General features: G+C 43.0%; 1 protein-coding gene across 2 annotated transcripts in view; it reads right to left on the bottom strand.

The window, feature by feature from the left end:
- The window catches only part of ZCCHC7 (zinc finger CCHC-type containing 7), a 261414-nt gene extending 240557 nt beyond the window's left edge, over nt 1-20857 (bottom strand). The window contains exon 1 of one of the 2 annotated variants that reach the window (XM_065530336.2): nt 20841-20857. The gene's annotated coding sequence lies outside the window, so the exon portion shown is untranslated. Of the gene's footprint in view, nt 1-16667; nt 16684-20840 lie in introns of those variants that run through there. The other variant, XM_065530341.2, reaches the window with a different exon arrangement.
- Nucleotides 20858-21502: the final 645 nt, after the last annotated feature.

Raw genomic sequence — 21502 nt, forward strand, 5'->3', positions numbered from 1 at the left:
AACTCTTTTTATTAAAATAAATAAGAAATTTTAAATAGTAAAAATTAGCCAGGTGTGGTGGCACAAAACTGTATTCCTAGCTACTAAGGAGGCCAAGGTAAGATTGCTTGAGCCTGAAAGTTCAAGGTCATAGTGAGCTGTGATCACACCACTGCACTCCAGCCTGGATGACAGATCCCATATCTTTAATTTTAAAAAAATTATTTTTGCATACCTTTAACGTAACTTAGACTGCTCTGAAATATTTTTCTCCTCTCATAATGAAACACTGCCAATTAATTGGCCTATTTCAATTCTCCTCAAGACAAGTGTGATTTTGTTTTCACCAACGTTTACTGAACATCTATCTGTTAAAAGACGGTGTTAGAAAGTGCAGAAAAGTTGTAAATTTTTAAGTCACTGATCTCAGAGAGATAGGAGTCTAGCTAGAAAAACAGTTATAGTCTAGGAGTTTGGCCAGAAAAGAATTAGAACATTTAATTAACATTATAGGGTAAGTGCTGGGAAGGAGAAGGACAAGGTACTATGAAAAGGTAAAATTGGAGAACCACTTTCCAGAAAAGTAAACAGGCATAGAAGCACATCACAGATTACTCATTGTTTGTTTTGGTAATATGTATTGTGTAAAACAAATGTCACCTTTTTAAAAATTTAAAAATATATTGCCAGGATTACTCCTGTACATCTATAATATTTTAAATTTCGACAACACTTTGTGGATTTTTTTTTTTTTTTTTTTTTGAGACGGAGTCTCGCTCTGTCGCCCAGGCTGGAGTGCAGTGGCAGGATCTCGGCTTACTTCAAGCTCCGCCTCCCAGGTTCACGCCATTCTCCTGCCTCAGCCGCCCGAGTAGCTGGGACTACAGGCACGCACCATAAATGCCCGGGTTATTTTTTTGTATTTTTAGTAGAGATGGGGTTTCACCGCGTTAGCCAGGATGGTCTTGATCTCCTGACCTCGTGATCTTCCTGCCTTGGCCTCCCAAAGTGCTGGGATTACAGGCGTGAGCCACCGTGCCCGGCCTAGACCAACATTTATTTGAGAAGGAAAGCACCTGTTCTTCCCACAGCAGTGGCAGTAGTACATCAACAGTGCACAGCTGAATTGGGACAGGGGCCAGGACAAAGCAGAAATCTGCTGCAGAGACCAGGAAAGATAAAGGATGTTCTGTAGCAGGATCTGGGCAAGCGGCACTCATCCATATCCTTTGCATTGCAAACAGAGGAGCTGCCTCCTTCCTTTTTATTTTCCAGTTTATTAATGGCTCCTAGAACCTCTGAGAACTAACTGATTTTGACCTCTTAACAGTTGCCTTTCAACTACCATTCATTCACTGCAAGCCTACTGTGTAAATGGGCCCTGGCTAACCACTTCAGATATATTGTCTCTTGTCCAGCTTCAAGTGACTCTCTAAGGGAGGAATTAGCCCCACCTCACTAGTATGGAAATGGAGACTTGGAGTGATCAAGTGACTTGCTCTGAGTTACACAGCTGGGAAGTGGTGAAGCTGGAATTCAACTCAAGTTATGTCTAGATCTAAAACTCATGCTGTTTTCTATGCTCAAAGCTGCGTTTCAAAACTGAACTTTAGCATGGAGTCTATGATGAGTGGCTCGTGTCTTTCCACCCAGCACCTAGCCCAAGGCCAAGCACAGAGAGGGCTCACAGTGGACACTTTTGGAATGAGTAGATTCTGTATGGAATGGTTGGTAAATGAAGGCCTGGGCACGGTGTGAACAGTGTTATGGGACAGCAGAGGGGGTGGTGGCTGATTAGGGGAAATGGAGAAGCCTCTGCAGAGGAACAGAGTTGAGTGAGGCCTGGAGAAATAAGTAGTCAGAAAAAGACCGACCAATTCAGCATTCTCACAGCAAAGACCACTAACAGGCAATTCACAGAACAGGAAACCCAAAGGCCATGAATAGGTGCTCCACATCACCAACAGTCAGAAAAACGCAAATTATCTCATGCACAGTAGATGAGAATACAAACTGGAAAAGTGTGTTAGGAGAGCTATTTGGTAGCATCTATCACAATTATAAATGAGGTATGTTCTTAAATTTAAGTACAAACATTGTGATAGAAAAAAATGGAAACAAATATTCATTAGTAGGGAACGATCTAAACAAGGACATACTTATACTATTTTTTTTAAAAAATGCCACTTTTGGCCTGGCACAGTGGCTCACACCTATAATACTAGCACTTTGGTAGGCTAAGGAAGGCAGACTGCTTGAGCCCAGAAGTTCCAGACCAGCCTGGGTAACATGGCGAAACCCCATCTGAAAAAAAATACAAAAATTAGCTGGGAATGGTGATGTGCATCAGTAGTCCCAGCTATTTGGGAGGCTGAGGTGGGAGGATCACTTGAGCCCAGTAGGTGCAGACCAGCCTGGCCGACATGGCAAAACCCCCATCTCTACTAAAAATACAAGACTTAGCCGGGCATGGTGGCACATGCCTGTAGACCCAGCTTCAACAAAAAGATATAGAAGGATTCACAAAGACATACAGTTAAATGAAAAAAGGTAAATTGCAGAGCAGTAGGTGTATTGTGAAATCTTTTTTTATTTTTTTTTGTGACAGAGTCTCGCTCTGCTGCGCAGGCTGGAGTGCAATGGCATGATCTCGGCTCACTGCAACCTCCACCTCCCCCACTTAAGTGATTCTCCTGCCTCAGCTTCCTAAGTAGCAGCTACTACTAGCACCTGCCACCACGCCCAGCTAATTTTTGTATTTTTAGTAAAGACAGGATTTTACCATGTTGGCCAGGCTGGTCTTGAACTCCTGGCCTCAAGTGATCCACCCACCTCGGCCACCCAAACTACTGGGATTACAGGCAGAAGGCACTGAACCCAACCCATTTTTATGTTTTTAAAGGGTACATGTGTGTCTATATGTGGATATCTGTGTACATAGATACATAGGCAAAATACTGCACGAATGCCAATTGGTAACGGTGGTTATTCACATCTTAGGAGGGGAGTGGGAGTAAGAGATTGAAGGACTTTCATCTAAACAAAAAAAAAGTGAGACATGAGTCATTGAGGAAAAACAGCATATAACTTCTGTGGTATTCCCATCAAAACTACATAACTTGAATATAAACATGAGAAAACTATCAAAAACAAATTGGGGGACATTCTACAAAATAATGGACTTTTCAAAACTATCAGTGTCAGGAAATGCAAAGAAACACTGAGTTACTGTACCACATTAAAGGAACAATTGGCAACATCCAACATCCAGATCTAGGTTAGAGGACAGTACTATATTAACATTATTTCTCTGATTTTCATATTTACATTATGGTTATGTAGGGGAACGCCTTGGTTTTATTTTTCAGGTTGAGCACGCTGAAGTATCTGGAGTAAAGGGGCATCATGTCTGAAACTGATGCTTAAGTGGCTTAGAAGAAAAATTCTGGGAGCTAGAGGGAGAGAGAGAGAGGAGTGTGGAAAAAAGTTAACATTTTGGAGATCTGTGTAAAAGGTACATGAGGATTCTTTGTACTGATTTTGCATTTTTTCTCCAAATGTGAAATTATGTCAAAATATAAAATTAAAAGACAAAATAAAAAGAATGAGTGAGAGTTTCTAGGTAGAGAAGCAGGGGGATCTTCTGTCAAAGGAACAGGATCAGCAAAAGCATCACACAAGTGTGCGAGTCTTCTGTGTTGACAAGCCCTGATTCTGAATATCCAGGACATAGCATGGTGTGGGTAGACAGGGAGTAGAGGGATGATGAGCAGCATAACCCACAAATGGACATATTTCCCTGCTACCTAAGATTGGAAGTAAAGACTTTAGGCCTCCATTATACCCAGTCTCAAGTCTTGCAAGACATAACGTGAGTTCTCATGGCGGCTCAGTCTTTGCATTGGTGATGTCTCTTCATCCAGTGACTGTGTGGAACAATGGAAACCCTAGAATCATGGCTGAAAGGGACATCTAGTCCAACTCTCTCATTTTGCAGAAGGGACAACTAAGATGCAAAATGAAGAAGAGATTTGCAAGGTCCCAACAAAGGTTAGTGTTAAAACTGGCTTCTGGTTCCCAATCCATCATTCTTTCTATTGCACCAAAGTCTACGTGATAAGGGAGAAGAAATAGAAGGCTAGCAAGGGAAATGACTGAATGTTAAAGTTTGGACGTTTTTTATTTGACAAAAATACAAACTTAATGTCTGTACAATTTTAAAAGTAAACAATATAGATACCAATGGTATTGTGGAAACTGTCTTCACTTAAGCCAATAGGTTCCAACTGGTAAGTGATATTCAATTCAGGCTCCTAGGTCTGAAGCAGCAATCAAGGTGATTCTCAGGAATTCTCAATGACATTGGTACCCATCTGGATTTGTTGAAAAGTTTAACATCTTTTTGTATTATTCATGATTCTGCAGTTCTTCCAATTGCAAAGTGATGGGGAGAGTACACATTTTCAACCAGGCTATGAAATCGTTCTTGAAAATTTGGACATTCATATAGATGGCTTTTAATTTTTCTTGGAGACTGCCTTTCCTTATGAAGTAATGAAATTTAAATATATATATTATAAATTAAACTATATACATAATATTCTAATTACAATAAAATCCTAGGGATAAGGAACTAGTATTTCAAGGGCGCCATTCCCGTTTTTTATTATTCTTCTTAGTTGGAATTTTATTCCTCAAGGCTTAGCTCTTAGTGACTAGAAAATGAATACTGACTAACAAAACTATTGGGATTCTTATTTAAGAATCGTCAGATTCTGTACAAGAAATCTTGAAGCATGTCATCAGTAACATGCTGAGAAGCTGCCTAAAAAGGCATGCCTTTCTTTTAAATGTCCATGAGCCCTGGATCCACAGATTATCAGACATGAAGGATCACACAGGCTCAAAGAGGGCTTATTTTGGTGTCATCTGTAGAGGGGTTGCTCTCTTCAGCTGCCCATCCTGGACCCCAGAATTATGCCTACAGTTTTCAGTTTCCACATGTCTTTGTGGCAATGCTACCATGAATTATTTTACTCAGGACTTTAGATTAACTACAAAAGAAACTAATTGAAAATAATTAAGATCATTCTGTCATGTGAGCCACAGTTTACTACAGTCAACTTAAGCACAATTATATATGATAAACTATAGATGTGATGCTTTGTGTTTCAACCATTATTATCCATTGTTTCTTACTCAGTTGGTGAAACCATTAGCAATATGGGGCTTTAAAAGGACTGTCTCTATGATATCGTCTTCCTCTGCCTCCCTTCAGGATCTGATATTCTTCTGTGGTTGATTGACCAGTCTGCATGTGGGTGGTGTATTTCTTATATCAGACCTATTAATTGCAGAAGGTTCTGTCTCCCTATCCCCAATACCTCAAACTTCCTGTTTCCTGTACAGTCTTCAACAACTCTATTTGCATGGCTCCAGCAATCTTTGTGCTTGCTTGCTATGGACAGATCTGTTAAAATCCTGGAACTGCCACAGTTTCTTCAGAAAGTTTGATGTCTCTCTCCAGAGAATGGCTTTTTTCTCATTGTGCTATGCTGTTGCTCTCAGAGCTCACCCGCTGGAACTTTCTCTTTCCTGTGCCTATGCTCAGCTGTGGGGGAATAATAAGAGAGGTTTTATTCCTATTTATTATCATGTATGATAGGAATAATGAGAAGGAATAATGAGAGTAATGATAGGAATAATGAGAATCGCTTGAACCTGGGAGCCAGGGGTTGCAGTGGGCCAAGATCACGCCACTGCACTCCAGCCTGGGTGACAGAGTGAGTCTCCATCTCGAATGGAGGAGAGAAGAGAGAAGAGAAGAGAAATCATAGGTATGTAACCTTCTATGTCTAGCTACTTTCACATAACACAAAAATTTTTGAGGTTCATCCATTGTGGCACATATCAGTACTTCATTCTTCTTTTTTTTTTTTTTTTGAGACAATATCTGTTGCTGAGGCTGGAGTGTAGTGATCCAATCATGGCTCACTGCAGCCTTGAATTCCCAGATTCAATTAATCCTCCCACCTCAGCCTCCCAACTACCTAGGATTATAGACATGCCACTATGTCCAGCTAATTTTTGTATTTTTTTGTAGAGATAGGTTTTTGCCATGCTTCCCAAGCTGGTCTCAAACTCTTGGGCTCAAGCGATCTGCCTACCTCAGACTCCCAAACTGGTGGGATTACAGGCGTGAGCTACCTCAGTCGGCCATTTCATTCTTTTTAATGGCTGAATAGTATTCCATTATATGTATATACCACTATTCGTTTATCCATTCATCTGCTGACAGGCATTTGGATTGTTTCCACCTTTGGGTTGTTATGAGTAATGCTACTACAAACATTCATAGACAAGTTTCTTCTTTTTTTTTTTTTTTTTTTTTTTTGAGACGGAGTCTTGCTCTGTCGCCCAGGCTGGAGTGCAGTGGCCAGATCTCAGCTCACTGCAAGCTCCGCCTCCCAGGTTCACGCTGTTCTCCTGCCTCAGCCTCCGGAGTAGCTGGGACTACAGGCGCCCGCCACCTCGCCCGGCTAGTTTTTTGTATTTTTTTAGTAGAGACTGGGTTTCACCATGTTAGCTAGGATGGTCTTGATCTTGTGACCTCGTGATCCGCCCGTCTCGGCCTCCCAAAGTGCTGGGATTACAGGCTTGAGCCACCGCGCCCGGCCCATAGACAAGTTTCTATGTGAACATATGTTTTCGTTTCTATTGATATACCTAGAATTATTGGGTCATTATGGTAATCCAGTTTTACTTTTGGAGGAACCACCAAGCTGTTTTCCACAGTGGCTGCATGATTTTACATTCCAAACTGTAATGTACTACGATTCCTATTTCTTCACATACCTACCAATACTTATTATTTTCAATTTTTTAAGTTATAGTAATCCTACTGGGTGTGAAACGGCATTTCATTGTGATTTTGACTTAAATTTCTTTAATGACCAATAAAGTTGAACATTTTTATGTGAATGTAGGCTATTTGTACATCTTCTCTGGAGAACTATTCAAATCCACTATCAATTTTTACATTGAATTGTTTGTATTTTTGTTGTCGAGTCGCAATTTTTTTTTTTTTTTTGAGACAGGGTCTTGCTCTGTCACCCAAGCTGGAGTGCAGTAGTGTGATCTCGGCTCCCTGCAACCTTTGCCTCTGGGGCTCAATCAATCCTCCTACCTCAGCCTCCTGAATAGGTGAGAGTTCAGGTGTGAACCACCACGTTCAGCTAATTTTTATATTTTTTGTAAAGACAAGGTTTTGCCATGTTGCCCAGGCTGATCTCCAACTCCTGGACTCAAGTGATGAGCCTGCCTCAGCCTCCCAAAGTGCTGGGATTACAGGAGCAAGCCACTGCACCTGGCTGAGCATTTTTTATATATTCTGAATACTAAACCCTTATGAGATATGATTTGTAAATATTTTCTCCCATTCTGTAGGTTGCTTTTCACTCTATTGATAATATCCTTTGATTTGCAAAGGTTTTAATTTTTGTGAAATCTAATTGATCTATTTTTCTTTTGTTGCTTGTGCTTTAGAGGTAGTTCTAAGAATCCAATGCCAAATCCAAGCTCATAAAGATTTACCCCTGTTTTCTTCTAATAGTTTTATACTTTTGGCTCTTATATATAGGTAATTGATCCATTTGAGTTAATCTTTGTATATGGAGTGAGGTAGGGGACCAACTTTATTCTTTTGCATGTCGTTTTCCAGTTCCAGCACCATTTTCTGAAGACACTGTTTCTTCCCCATTGAATGTTCTTGGCACCCTTGTTAATAAATCAACTCACCATAGGTGTTTGAGTTTATTTCTGGACTCTGAACTCTATTCTGTTGATATATATGTCTATCCTTATGACAGCACCACACTGTTTTTTGTAGGCTTGCAGTACTTTATTTCTCTTTTTCAATATTGTTTTGGCTGTTTTGGGCCTCATGCAATTCTGTGTGAATTTGAGGATCAACCTTTCCATTTACGCAAAAATGGCCATTAAAATTTTTATAGGGATTGCATTGAATCTGTAGGTCATTTTGGGAGTACTGCCATCTTAACAATATTAAGTTTTCTAATACATAACCATGGAATTTCATATTAAGTTGGGTCTTTTTAAATTTTATTCAGTAGTTTTATACTTTTCAGTGTACAAGTCCTTCACCTTCCTTGGTGAATGCTCTGATCAAATGCATACCTGAGAGATGCAACTTGCATAAACCATAAAACTCTATATCCCAATCAGAATACAATTCATAAGAATTGTATTTGAATCTTCTGGATGCTATTATAAATGGAATTTTTTGGGGGGGGGAATTGTTCCTTGGTGATGTACAGAAACAGCTGGTTTTTGTGTGTTGATCTTGTACCCTAGAAATTTGCTAAATCAATTTACTAGATCTAATAGATTTTTTTGTGTATTCCCTGGGATTTTCTATATGTTAAATCCTGTCTTCTGCAACTGTAAATATTAATTTCTTCCGTTCCAATTTAGTTGATTATTGTGATTCCAAATGATGAGAGTGTTTTACTTTTTCTTCCCAAACTGCTCTGGCTAGAACTCCCAGTACTATGTGGAGTAGCAGTGATGAAAGCAGGCATCCTTATATTGTTTTTGCTCTTAGGCGGAAAGCTTTCAGTCTATCACCATTAAGTATGAAGAGCTTCCTTGTCTTTCAGTCTTTGGTTGGGATTGGACAATAGGCAGCATGGACTAAATTTAGGAGGACAGGAGGGGAATGAAGTCACGCTGTTAGTGAGGTGGTTCCCTCTCTGCTGCATCTCCATGAGTTGATTGTGTTCCTCTACAAAAGACCACAGCTCCTGTCAGGTGGCCTTCTTCATATAGCCACTCCTCCCTTCCTTGCCCTTTTAGGTCTAACTAAAAGGTGAATGCTCCCTGCAATGGCTAGCCCTAGGCACCATACCTTGTTGTCTTCCCTGAGTCCTGCCCACCCCTCTGTAAACTGTCCGTTCATGAAACTTTACTCAATTCCTCATTTAGAATGTACACCTGTTTCCTGCAGAGATTCTAATTCAAAGACTTAACACCGAGTAAATGGGCACATCTCTCTGGACTGCCGTCAGCCTGCAGTGGTCCAGCAAGATTCCAAAGTGAGTGAGGTTTTAACAACCACCTTACAGTCTTTTCTGGCTTTTGAACATATATTAGTCTGTGACTGGATATGGGGTAGGAGGAGTTTGGTGAGAACAAGGAAGATAACTTGCTGCTCTTCATGTCAGCGATGTGTACCTGAGAGATGCAACTTGCATAAACCATAAAATTCTATATCCTAATCGGAATTGCTGAATCAAAGATTTGGAACTGCAACTTCTTCAAATGGGAAGACAAATATTTCTTCCACCTTTGCTTCTGATTCTGTTCATCATCCATTGTCAGTATCCCAGATTAGACTCTGATAAGGACATGCTGGCTGCTTGAACTTTGGGGCTTAATACTACTAAATATTCGAGCCCAGCCCAACTTTTGCTTCATAACTGCCTCTACCCCAAGGCCTGATGGAACCCACCTCTTTTGGCCCAAGGAAACTCACATGCTGTCAACATTAATGTACTGTATTCATTTCCTAGGGCTGCCACAACAAATTACCAAAAAGTGGAGTGACTTGAAACAGCAAGAATTTCTTTTCTCACAGTTTTGGAGGCTAGAAGTCCGAGATCAAGATGTTGGCAGGTTCATGCTCTCTGATGCCTTTAGGAAAGAACCCTTCCCTGCCTCTTCCTGGCTTCTGCAGGTTCTTGGCAATCCTTGGTTTGTCGATGCATCACTCCAACCTCTGCCTCTGTCATCACATGGCTACATCTTCTCCCTGTGTGTCTTATTCTTCCTCCCATGAGGCCACCAGTCATATTGAATCCAGAACCCATCAGGCTGGGCATGGTGGCTCACACCTGTAATCTTAGCACTTTGGGAGGCAGAGACACATGGATCACCTGAGGTCAGGAGTTTGAGACCAGCCTGGCCAATATGGTGAAACCCCGTCTCTATTAAAAATACAAAAATTAGCTGAGCGTGGTGGCACGTGCCTGTAGTCCCAGCTACTTGGGAGGCTGAGGCAGAAGAATCACTTGAACCCAGGAGACAGAGGTTGCAGTGAGCCAAGATCGAGCCACTGCACTCCAGCCTGGGCAACAGAGCAAGACTCTGTCTCAAACAAACAGAAAAAAGAACCCATCATATCTTAACTGATATCTGCAATGAGCCGGTTTCCAAATAAAGTCATATTCTGAGATACTAGCGTAAGGACTTCAACATTCCCTTGGAGGGACAGAATTCAACCCATAGCAATATATATTTATCATTTGCAAGGACTTGCTTCTCCCTCTCTGACTCATTCCACTACTAGAAGAGAAAATCCTACTTATAAAATACAAGGTTAGAGGCCAGGCGCGGTGGCTCACACCTAGTATCCCAGCACTTTGGGAGGCCGAGGCAGGTGGATCACAAGGTCAGGAGTTCAAGACCAGCCTGGCCAAAATGGTGAAACCCCGTCCATACTAAAACTACAAAAATTAGCAGGGCGTGGTGGCAGGCGCCTGTAATCCCAGCTACTCGGGAGGCAGAGGCAGGAGAATGGCTTGAACTTTGGTGGCAGAGGTTGCAGTGAGCTGAGATCATGCCACTGCACTCCAGTCTGGGCGATAAGAGTGAGACTCCGTCTCAAAAAAATAATAATAAAAAATATAAGGTTAGAACATTTTATTGAAGGAAAGCAATAGGTGAGCAGAAAATCAAGAGCCCTTACTCAACTAAAAGTCAAAGCACAGGACTATAGTGCCAGGTAGAACATAATTTTCCTGTGTGAAGTTTCACACCACTTAATCTCTGTGCACTTCAGTTTCCTCAACTGTAAAATGAGGAAACAGACTTAGCAACTGCAAAGGCAAGTCCTGTTAAGCTCCCAAATTCTAAGATTCTTTGACATACACATCTATTGCTAATAGATTTTCTGCAAGGGATATTGTGAGCTTGCTTAAACTGTTACCTCAGACTGCTTATGCTCAACGTCTCTCTCAGTCCATTTCCAATTACTCTTCTGCTGTCTCTGTGATAGTCTGGTTTATTTGAAAACATCTGGAGGATTCACTGGCCTTAATTCCAAGTATGAAATGTAAAGGCTCCATATAAACCTTCATAATTGGACCCAGATTTTCTCCTAATGCTATTAAATCTTCTCATCTAATCTTGACTCCAGAAATATTATGGGTTTTCCTCTCAAGGAGACTCAGAAGCATGCATGGGGGTCAGAGGGGAAGGAGAATAATGGGAAGATTTAGAGACATGATGTATGATCTCCCTTATTATTCCACCTGTGAAATTAGCTCCCATACTTCCTCCCTGACTTATCTGTAGCACTGGCTCCTCCAGGAGAGGTGCTCTGTCTTATTCATCTCTGAGTGCACATAAGGACATGCATTTGCCCCCAAAATAGGACCCGGCTCAGCCTGTGTAGCAGGCAAAAAGGGAGGGAGGAAGGCAGAGAGGTCATTTACCAGAGAAGTTTCATCACTGCTCTATTTTCACCCCACCCTCCTCCTCCGATCCCCTAAACTCAGATTCTCAGATCCATGAACTGATGTTCCATTTTAAAAAATTGTGGTAGGCCAGGCATAGTGGCTCACGCCTGTAATCCCAGCACTCTGGAAGGTTGAGGTGGGCAGATCACCTGAGGTCAGGAGTTCAAGACCAGCTTGGTCAACATGCTGTAACCCCGTCTCTACTAAAAAATACAAAAAATTAGCCAGGTATGATGGTGGGCGCCTATAATCCCAACTACTCAGGAGGCTGAGGCAGGAGAATCACTTGAACCTAGAAGGCAGAGGTTCCATTGAGCCGAAATCATGCCATCGCACTCCAGCATGAGCAACAAGAGTGAAACTCCGTCTCAAAGAAAAAAAGAATTGTGGTAAAATATACGTAAACATAAAAATTCACCAATTTAATTATTTTTAAGCATATAGTTGAGTGACATTGAATACATTCACATTGTTGTGCAACCATCACTACCATCTATCTGCAGAACTTTTTCATGTTCCCAAATTGAAACTCTGTACCCATTAAGCAATAACTTCCCATTCCCCTCTCCCTAGCCCCTGGCCACCACCATTCTACTTTCTATCTCTAAGAATGACTATTCTAGGTATGTCATACAAGTGGAATCACAAAATATTTGTCCCTTTTATTTATTTAATTTTTGAGCTGAGGTCTGGTTTCGTCGCACAGGCTGGAGTGCAGTGGTGCGATCTCAGCTCACTATAACTTCCACTTCCCTGGATCAAGCAATCCTCCCACCTCAGCCTCCTGAATAGTTGGGACTACAGGCCCACACCACCATACCTGGTGTGTCACCCTGGTGTGGTATTACACCCAGGTAATACCTGGAAGTATTGTGGATTCATAGCAACACAAGAGTGGAGGTTTAAGCCAGGCACGGTGGTCCAGGCTTGTAATCTCAGCACTTTGGGAGGCTGAGGCAGGCAGATTGCTTGAGCCCAGCAGTTTGAGACCACCCTGGCCAACATGGCAAAACCTGATCTCTACAAAAAATACAAAAATTAGCCTGGTGTGATGGCTCAAGCCTGTAGTCCCAACTACATGGGAGGCTGAGGTGGGAGGATCACTTGAGCCGGGGAGGTTGAGGCTGAGGTTGCAGTGAGCTGAGATCATGCTACTGCACTCCAGCATGGGTGACAGACTGAGACACTGTCTAGAGGAGAAGGAGGGGGAGGGGGAGGAGGAGATTGTTGTTTATATGTAATTAAGAGAAGGAGAAAAGTTTGCATGAGTGACTCTGAATCTTGACATAGGAGTGAGTGTTCTCTGTGCAGAAACCAGGACCAGGCTGAAGCACACCAGCCAGGAGGCTCTGCCAGAGCCACGGCATAGAGGCATGACTCAGCTTTGTCTGTTTGTGAAACTGCAAGTGAGCTGGCCTGACTGGAGCACAGCATGTTGGGGAATGGAGGGAGAGAGGAAAACACCGTGAAAGAATAGACTGACTGGGAAGCTATAGAGGAAGGTTTGGGTCTGGTCCCAAAGTCCAGGTATGGTAGATAAGGAACTGGATTTTATCCTCAAGACAATCAAGACCCATAGAAGATTTTAAGAAGAGAAATGTGGTCAATTACATATTTTATACACCCTTTCTAGTGGCTAGTGTTGGGAAGGTGAGACTAGAAGTGAGAGGCCACTTAGGAGACTATTGCCTAGACCAGGTGAGGAGTAACACAGTTATGGTGGGATAGGGGCAGCATTGTGCCTCAGCTGGCTCATGACAGCTGATTGTCAAATTTTAAGGAATTCTCCAAGCTGACTGTTAAACCCACTCATTCTTAAAAATTAAATTATGTGAACTTACAATTAGCTAAGCGTGGTGGCACGCACCTGTAGTCCCAGCTACTTGGGAGGCTGAAGTTGAAGAATCACACTTACAATTAAAGAAATATTTCTTTCATCATTTCCTAATTGTGTTTTTTGGGTTTTTGTTTGTTTTCTTATTTGTTTTTTAGCTCTGTTGCCCAGGCTGGAGTGCAGTGGCACAATCATAGCTCACTTTAAATTCAAACTCCGGGGCTGAAGTGATCTTCCCACCTCAGCTTCCTGAGAGAGGAGAACTACAGGTGTGCACCACCAGGCCTGCTATTTTAAATTTTTTGTAGACATGGCTTTCCCTATGTTGCCCAGGCAGTCTTGCACTCCTGGGCTCAAGCAGTCCTCCTGCCTCAGCCTCCCAAAGTGCTGGGATTACAAGCATCAACCAGCACCCCAGCTCTTAATTGTTATACTATTGTCTTAGTACTTAAGACAGTTTACCTCTATTTGATCTGTATGGTGGAAACATGATATAATGGTGTGCTGCTGCGCATCTCTTCCCAACATGATGTTCAACGCCATCATGGTGGTAATTGTGGAAAATCGAAACAGAGATAAGTAACCCGTAGATATGGCTGGCTTAGATTTGGGATTATATGTATTGTTTAAAAATATATGCATTAACTTTTCTTTATACAACTACTCTTTCATCATTATGATCTAACATCTTCTCTCTTCCTTTGTCCCTCTTTCTTTCTTTTTTTTCTGAGATAAGAGTTTTTGCTCTTGTTGCCCAGGCTGGAGTGTAATGGCACGTTCTTGGCTCACCACAGCCTCCGCCACCCAGGTTCAAGCGATTCTCCTGCCTCAGCCTCTTGAGTAGTGAGGATTAGAGGCACCCACGACCACGCCCGGCTAATTTTTTTTCGTATTTTTTAGTGGAGACGGGGGTTTCACCATGTTGGCCAGGCTGGTCTCGAACTCCTGACCTCAGATGATCTGCCCACCTTGGCCTCCCAAAGTGCTGGGATTACAGGCCTGAGCCACCAAACCCAGTCATTTCCTTCCTTTTCTTATGTTTTCCCTCTCCCCTCCCACTTGTTAAGACCACTCTCCCTTTAGGGATTCCCATTCCCAGTGATATCTCATCAAAGCAGCACATGAATAGCTGACATTATGTAATGCTTTGACATTTGGCATTCCCAAGATATTACCCCACCCCGATGCAGAATAAGTTGTCAGAGCATAAAACTGGTATTTTTTACATAATCTTAATGTAGAGATGTCAATATGAAAACCATTCACTACTATTATGATTACATTCTTTGTCTCATTTTCTTTGTATGCCAAGATTTGTTCTTGTGAAATCTTTTCTTTTGGGAGTTTCAAAGAGGGAAGACGAAACTTTAATAATCCAGTTTACTGATGCTGCCAAAAGGAAAAAGTAAACTTTTAAGTCTCCGACCACTTTTGGCAATGACACTCCTGGAACAGAAGTAAAGATGTAACAAGAAGGACCAGATGCAAACTGGAAATACAATCAGTGGCCCACTCGATGGTGCCAGATTCCTCAGCTTGTTCCAAATCAGATATGCCTGCAGTTTACAGGTTTGTTACTCTGTGTTATGATTACACTCTGTGTTAATCATAAATGAATAGCCTAGGCTTATGGGAGGAATAGTAAGACTAAAAAATAACATTGTAGAAAATACACAAGGTAAGAAGCAGAAGGGATTTAGAGACACCCTGGTCCATTCTCCATGTATTCAGTGATGCAGAGATGAGGGGGAAAATATATTCTAGATAAGGTCAAGGAAGGTCTCCCTGAAGAGATGACATTAAGTGGCGACTTGAAGGAGAAGGAGCTGGGCATGCAGAAAGCCAGAGGGTAGAACATTCCAGGCAGAAGGAACAACATGAACTAAGGGTCTGAGAAAATAATAATTCCTAACATTTATTTAACACTTACTATGTGCCTGGCGCTATTCTAAACACATTATATATATTACCTCACATATTCTTTTTTTTTTTTTTTTTCCAGAGACTGGGTCTCACTCTGTCATGCAGACTGGAGTGCAGTGGCATGACCATAGCTCACTGTAGTCTCAAACTCCTGGGTTCAAACGATCCTCTCGTCTTGGCCTCTCAAAGCACTGGGATTACAGGTGTGAGCCACGGAGCCCAGCCTACCTCATGTATTCTTCACACCAGCTCCGTGAGGCAGAGAATATCATTGTCTCCATTCTACAGGTGGGGAAATGAAGCACACCACAGTTAGGTAACCTCCCCAAGGCTAACAGCCAGTAAGTGCTAGAGCTGGGATTCTAACCCAGCAGTACAATTCCAGAATCCACATGCTTAACCATTTTGCCATGCTGACAAAGTTGGGGCTGAACCCCAAGTCTCCTGACTTCTACTTCAATGCCTATCCCAGTCGTATACATGTGTATTGGTACTTATATACACTCCTAACTTTCCCTCTCAGAAGTCTATATAAACAAGGGACATCTGAAGGTGCCTTCTTTAATCAAGTTGCTAGAATTGAGATGCGCATGGGGAATCTGTGTTGGCACTCCACCCTGAGGAGGGCTGTCACCTGAAGAGATAGGCTTCACATCTCACGTGGAAATTTCCTAGGTGTATCCCCCAGTGCAGGCAGCCCTGGGAAAACTGGTTGAAGATGGTGGCAAGGACAGAAATGATGGCTCATTGCCAGTCTATTTGGGGCCTGAGATGAAAGCCCAGGGCTATGGTAGATTCAGCTCAGTGATTATGTGGTCAGAGTCCAGGCCATCCCAAGGAGGCGGGTCATGGACCATGGTAGTCATGGAAAACATCTACAACAGGCCAGAGCTCCATAAGGAAGGACTTGAGCTAAACTGGCAATTTGTTAAGAGCTCTAGGTTGCTTGAGACCCATGCTGCCTCCTATCTGCCTTTGACTTAATTCATTCATTTGTATGTTTAATTATTTATTATTTCATCTGGTCATTTGTTCATTCAACAAATGTTTACTGTATCTTCCACATGCTATTCCCCTGCTAGGCAGTGAGATACAAAGACAAAGAAGATGTAGTCCCTACTCTAGAGGAGCTCAAAGTCTAGAAAGATGGGAGAGGGCATGATTCAGAGAATTCCTGGGGAAGGTAACACTGAATAGAGTCTCCCTGGAAAGAGTAGAGAGGGAAGACCAATGAAGACAAAGGAAACACCAAGTGCAAAGCTACACTGACATGAGGGAGGCCAGCTCAGTTGAGTACACGCAAACCTTGCTCATACACCATGAAACCTGAATACGGAGGGTGTGAGTATCAAGGGGTAGAGAGCAAAGCCAGAAAGAGAAATATGCTACCCTACCTTTGTTATAAGGCAGTGGTTGAGCAGTACAGGAGAAAGTGGAGAGGATGCAGGCCTGGGGATCTGGAGACTGGGGTCCAACCTGAGCTCGGTGCTAATTCAGTAGGTGACTTGGGCAGGTCTCTTCTGCTCTCTTGGGCAGGTCTCTTTGACCTTCTGAAAAATGATGGAATAGAATGATGATGATGTCTTAGGGGCTCTCTTCCAGCTCTATCATCTGTGATTCTAAATCCTTTTATAACAAACTCTAGGAGAGGAGCTTTTCCCTTGCAAATGGAGTGTAAAGTTAATCCTGCCTGTGCTGAGGCTAACTAATGTGCATGTGGGGTTTATCCTACTTCATTAAACCCCGACTCCCCACAGAGCAATGCATGAGGCAGCCTAGGCAGGTAAATACTGAAGTGTTGCTGCACTGGGTCTGTTAGTGGAAAATGATTTCCCCCAACTCTTTCTCAAGTTTATCAACACAAAGCCTATAACCCCGATTTTCCACACTGTTACCTTGCCACACGTGCAGATTTAGACCCAGTCACAGGGTATGGCAAGTCGGATCCTCATACCTTATTTTTGTGGGCATCCTCCACACCCCCCACCGTGATGCCAGCAACATCATTGTTATCCATATGAAGAAACTGAAGTTCAGACAGGTCAGGCCACTTGGTAGGTGAGGCACAGCCTTATGTGATATGTGACCCATATAGTGAGGGTAATGCTTCTGTTGACTGAATACTCACCAAGGAGTGAGAAAAACACAAGCTCTGGGGTAAAGTTCCCATGTGAAAAACTTCCCCAAGGTTCTTGCCATTTGTAAAGATCTTGCAGGTTCCAAGTCACTTTTTGTGTTTTTTTCGAGACATGGTCTCACTATGTGGCCTACGCTGGGGTGCAGTGGTGCGATCTCGACTTACTGAAACCTCAACCTCCTAGGGTAAGGTGATCATCCTGCCTCAGCCTCCAAAGTAGCTGGAACTACAGATGCTCACCAGCATGCCCAGCCAATTTTTATATTTTTTGTAGAGACAGGGTTTTATGGTGTTGGCCAGGCCGGTCTCAAACACCTGGGCTCTGGTGACTGTCCTGCCTCATCCTCACAAACTGCTGGGACTACAGACGTGAACCACCACACACAGCCACTTTTTCTACAAATGGCTAAAAGAGAACACTCATTCTAGGTTGTCTCTTGAAAACAAACAGTAATTGTCTTGGACTCCCTCAATTCTCCTTTTATTGTGAAGTATAGTGCAGATACTGAAAATGCATAAAGTATATGTATATACTTTAATGAGTAATTAAAAGTGAATGCTAATAACCCCCATCCTAGCAAGTATATAGAATGTAATGTTGGTTGAAAGAAGCAAGACACAGGCCGGGCACACTGGCTCACACCTGTAATCCCGGCACTTTGGGAGGCCAAGGTCTGCAGATCACTTGAGGCAGGAGTTCGAGACCAGTCTGGCCAAATGGTGAAACCCGGTATGTACTAAAAATAGAAAAATTAGCTGGCCATGGTGGCACGCACCTGTAATTCCAGCAACTCAGGAGGCTGAGGCATGAGAATCACTTGAACCTGGGAGGCGGAGGTTCTAGTGAGCCAAGGTCGCACTACTGCACTCTAGCCTGGAGAACAGAGTGAAACCGTGTCTGGAAATTTAAAAAAAAGAAAAAAAAAGGCAGCATGACACAGAGAATACATCCGGTATAATGCCATTCATATGAAGTTAGTAAAACTAAGAGGCTCAACGTTTTGCAGAAGCGGCCCACTCTTTGCATGGTCCTATGCGGTAAGTAGACCTGACAAGACTTTGTCCTCTTTCACCTCACTGAGGATGAACCCTCTGAGGACAGACAGGGACAGAGGCATTGATTGTTGCAGCTGGAAGGAAGCTCATATGACAATCGTTCACTCAACCATTCATTCATTTCTCAGATACTTTTGTGGATTTACTATGTAGGGGATCTCTGGGCTGGGAATGTAGGGGATAAGGTATCAGGGGATCTTTCATAGATCTTGTCTTGGAGGAACAGGAAAAGCTAGAATGAGTTGAGTCCTAAATGGAGGAAAGAAGTGAGGGTTGAGGAGGTGCCTGGCTCTGGGCCAGAACATACCCTCAGCGCCTCTGAAAGAGCTGGAGGGGTGGGACCCACCAAGGGTACAAGGCAGAAGAGACTCCTTGGGCCTCAGGAAGAATGGGTAGGCTACTGCAGATGAACCCAGCCAGCCTCTCTTACCAGTCTCTGTATTCAGTCACCTAAGGGTGCTTTATGTGCAAACAATGAATCCCAGAGGAATCAGAATTAGGGTGCAGAATGTGAGAGGAAGGGCCCTGACACTGCCTGCTCCAGTGCCTTTACTTTGTGGATAAAGACGCTAAGGTCCAGAGTGAAGTGGCTTTTCCAGTGTCCCCTGCATAGCTTGAGGGGAGCCCTAGGACTCGAATCCAGGTTCCTGCTTCCCTTACCAGTGTTCTTCTTCCGCCCAGACATGCAACAGTATTTTCCAAGATGAGTTTTTAGAATCATCAGTTTTGATGGTCATGAAATCTGGAAAAGATCTTAGTGGTAATCTGTCTACTCCAGAGGGTCCCAAGCCTGCCTGATCATCAAATCACATGAAAAATTTATTTTTAAAAATATGAACTCTGGGACCCCCAACCCTCAGAGATTAGAGTTTTAGGGTCTAGTAGGAATGGAATTTAGTAGGACAGGTTGGCCATGTATTTTGTTTGCATTTTTTTTGAGACAGAATCTCGCTGTCGCCCAGGCAGGAATGCAGTGGTGTGATCTCAGCTCACTGCAACCTCTGCCTCCTGGGCTCAAGCGATTCTTGTGCCTTGGCATAAGAATCTTGTGCTCCCGAGTAACTGGAATTACAGTGTGCTACCGCACCCAGCTAATTTTTGTATTTTTAGTAGAGACAAGGTTTCACTATATTGGCCAGGCAGGTATCAAACTCTTGACCTCGTGATCCACCTGCCTCAGCCTCCCAGAGTGCTGGGATTACGGGGATAAGCCACCGCGCCCGGCCCCCAGGTGTATTTTTTAAAGCTCTCACTTGCCATCCTCCAGCCCCAGCTGATTCTGATGATTAGCAGGTAGGACGCTCACAGACCTAGCCGACTCTGTCCAGTTGAGAGGAAGAAACTGAGGCCCAGATTAGGCGAGGTAGAGTGACTGGACAAGGTCACATGTCATTCCACCACAAATTCTTCTATTGTCCAGAATAGAATTAAGCCAGCCTGCATATCTAAGAGCCTTGATATGTTAAGAGTGTTTTCTCGGCGGGGCGCGGTGGCTCAAGCCTGTAATCCCAGCACTTTGGGAGGCCGAGACGGGTGGATCACGAGGTCAGGAGATCGAGACTATCCTGGCTAACACGGTGAAACCCCGTCTCTACTAAAAAATACAAAAAACTAGCCGGGCGAGGTGGCGGGCGCCTGTAGTCCCAGCTACTCGGGAGGCTGAGGCAGGAGAATGGCGTGAACCCGGGAGGCGGAGCTTGCAGTGAGCTGAGATCCGGCCACTGCACTCCAGCCTGGGCGACAGAGCGAGACTCCGTCTCAAAAAAAAAAAAAGAGTGTTTTCTCCCAATATGGTTCTTTAGGTGAACACATTTCATTTTTTGAAGCAGCTTAAAAGATTCCCAGCCACACTGCAAGGCACTCAGATCTGTGCAATATTTACAGTGACTTTGTGGTTCATTAAACAAATTTACCTAAGGAACATGAAAGAAATCATCTTGTTTACAGTGAAATCCTGACAAAAATATGTGTAGCAAAGACAGACAAACATACATAAACCTGGATGGCCGGGTGGGACATGGTTTGCTGCCACATTCAATTTTTCTCATTAGAACTTGTTTTATTTGAGCATGACTCAGTACCCCGTGTAAATGCGAGGTTGTTAATCTTATTAGTATATGGAAAACAAATTAATTAGTATGTATGCTTTTGGAGATGAGTTGTTAGATTGGTGTTGGAAAGATTAGGAAAATACACTCATTACTCCAAATGATATCTGATAACACATCTGACTTCCACTTGAAGGTCTGTTCCAATATATGGGCAACAAATATAGCTAATAAAAATCAAGCTTTTGTGTTCAGCAGCTAAATGTTCATGTTGGCCAGATTCACACATGAATAACTGCTTTTCACTGTCCATCATCCAGACTCACCTGCAACAGGCAGCTTCTCAGTTCTCAGGTCTGAGCTCATGTCCAATATCCAAAACCAGCTGAGATGATTTCTTTTCTTGCCTACTACACTTTATTTCTCTCTCTCTCTCTTTTTTTTTAATTTTGAGACAGTCTTGCTCTGTCACCCCAGACTGGAGTGCAGTCGTGTGATCTTGGCTCACCGCAACCTCCGCTTCCCAGGTTCAGGTGATCCTCATACTTCAGCCACTGGAGTAGCTGCAATTACAGGCATGCACCGCCACACATGGCTAATTTTTGTATTTTTAGTAGAGACGAGGATTCACCATGTTGCCCAGGCTGGTCTTCACACTCCTGAATTCAAGTGATGCACCCACCTCGGCTTCTCAAAGTGTTGAAATTACAGGCACGAGCCACTGTTTCCAGCCAATCTTTGTATCTCTTCCCAGTTCACCTGCTCCCTTCTTTCAGCAGTCATAATGAACACACCTCATTTTTCCAGAAGACTGTAAACTCCCTGAGGGTAGAGACTATATTCCAATTAGAGAGTCAAATACATATTGATCAGAATACCCTGCTGCAGGAAAAATATACGAAGAACAACAAGGAAGCCCTTAAAGTACCAGTGTGGAACAATCACCAAGATATATTGTTAAGTGTACACATACCTCTGCAAGCATACG

Source organism: Macaca fascicularis, chromosome 15 (assembly GCF_037993035.2).
Source record: "Macaca fascicularis isolate 582-1 chromosome 15, T2T-MFA8v1.1".
NCBI lineage: Eukaryota > Metazoa > Chordata > Mammalia > Primates > Cercopithecidae > Macaca > Macaca fascicularis.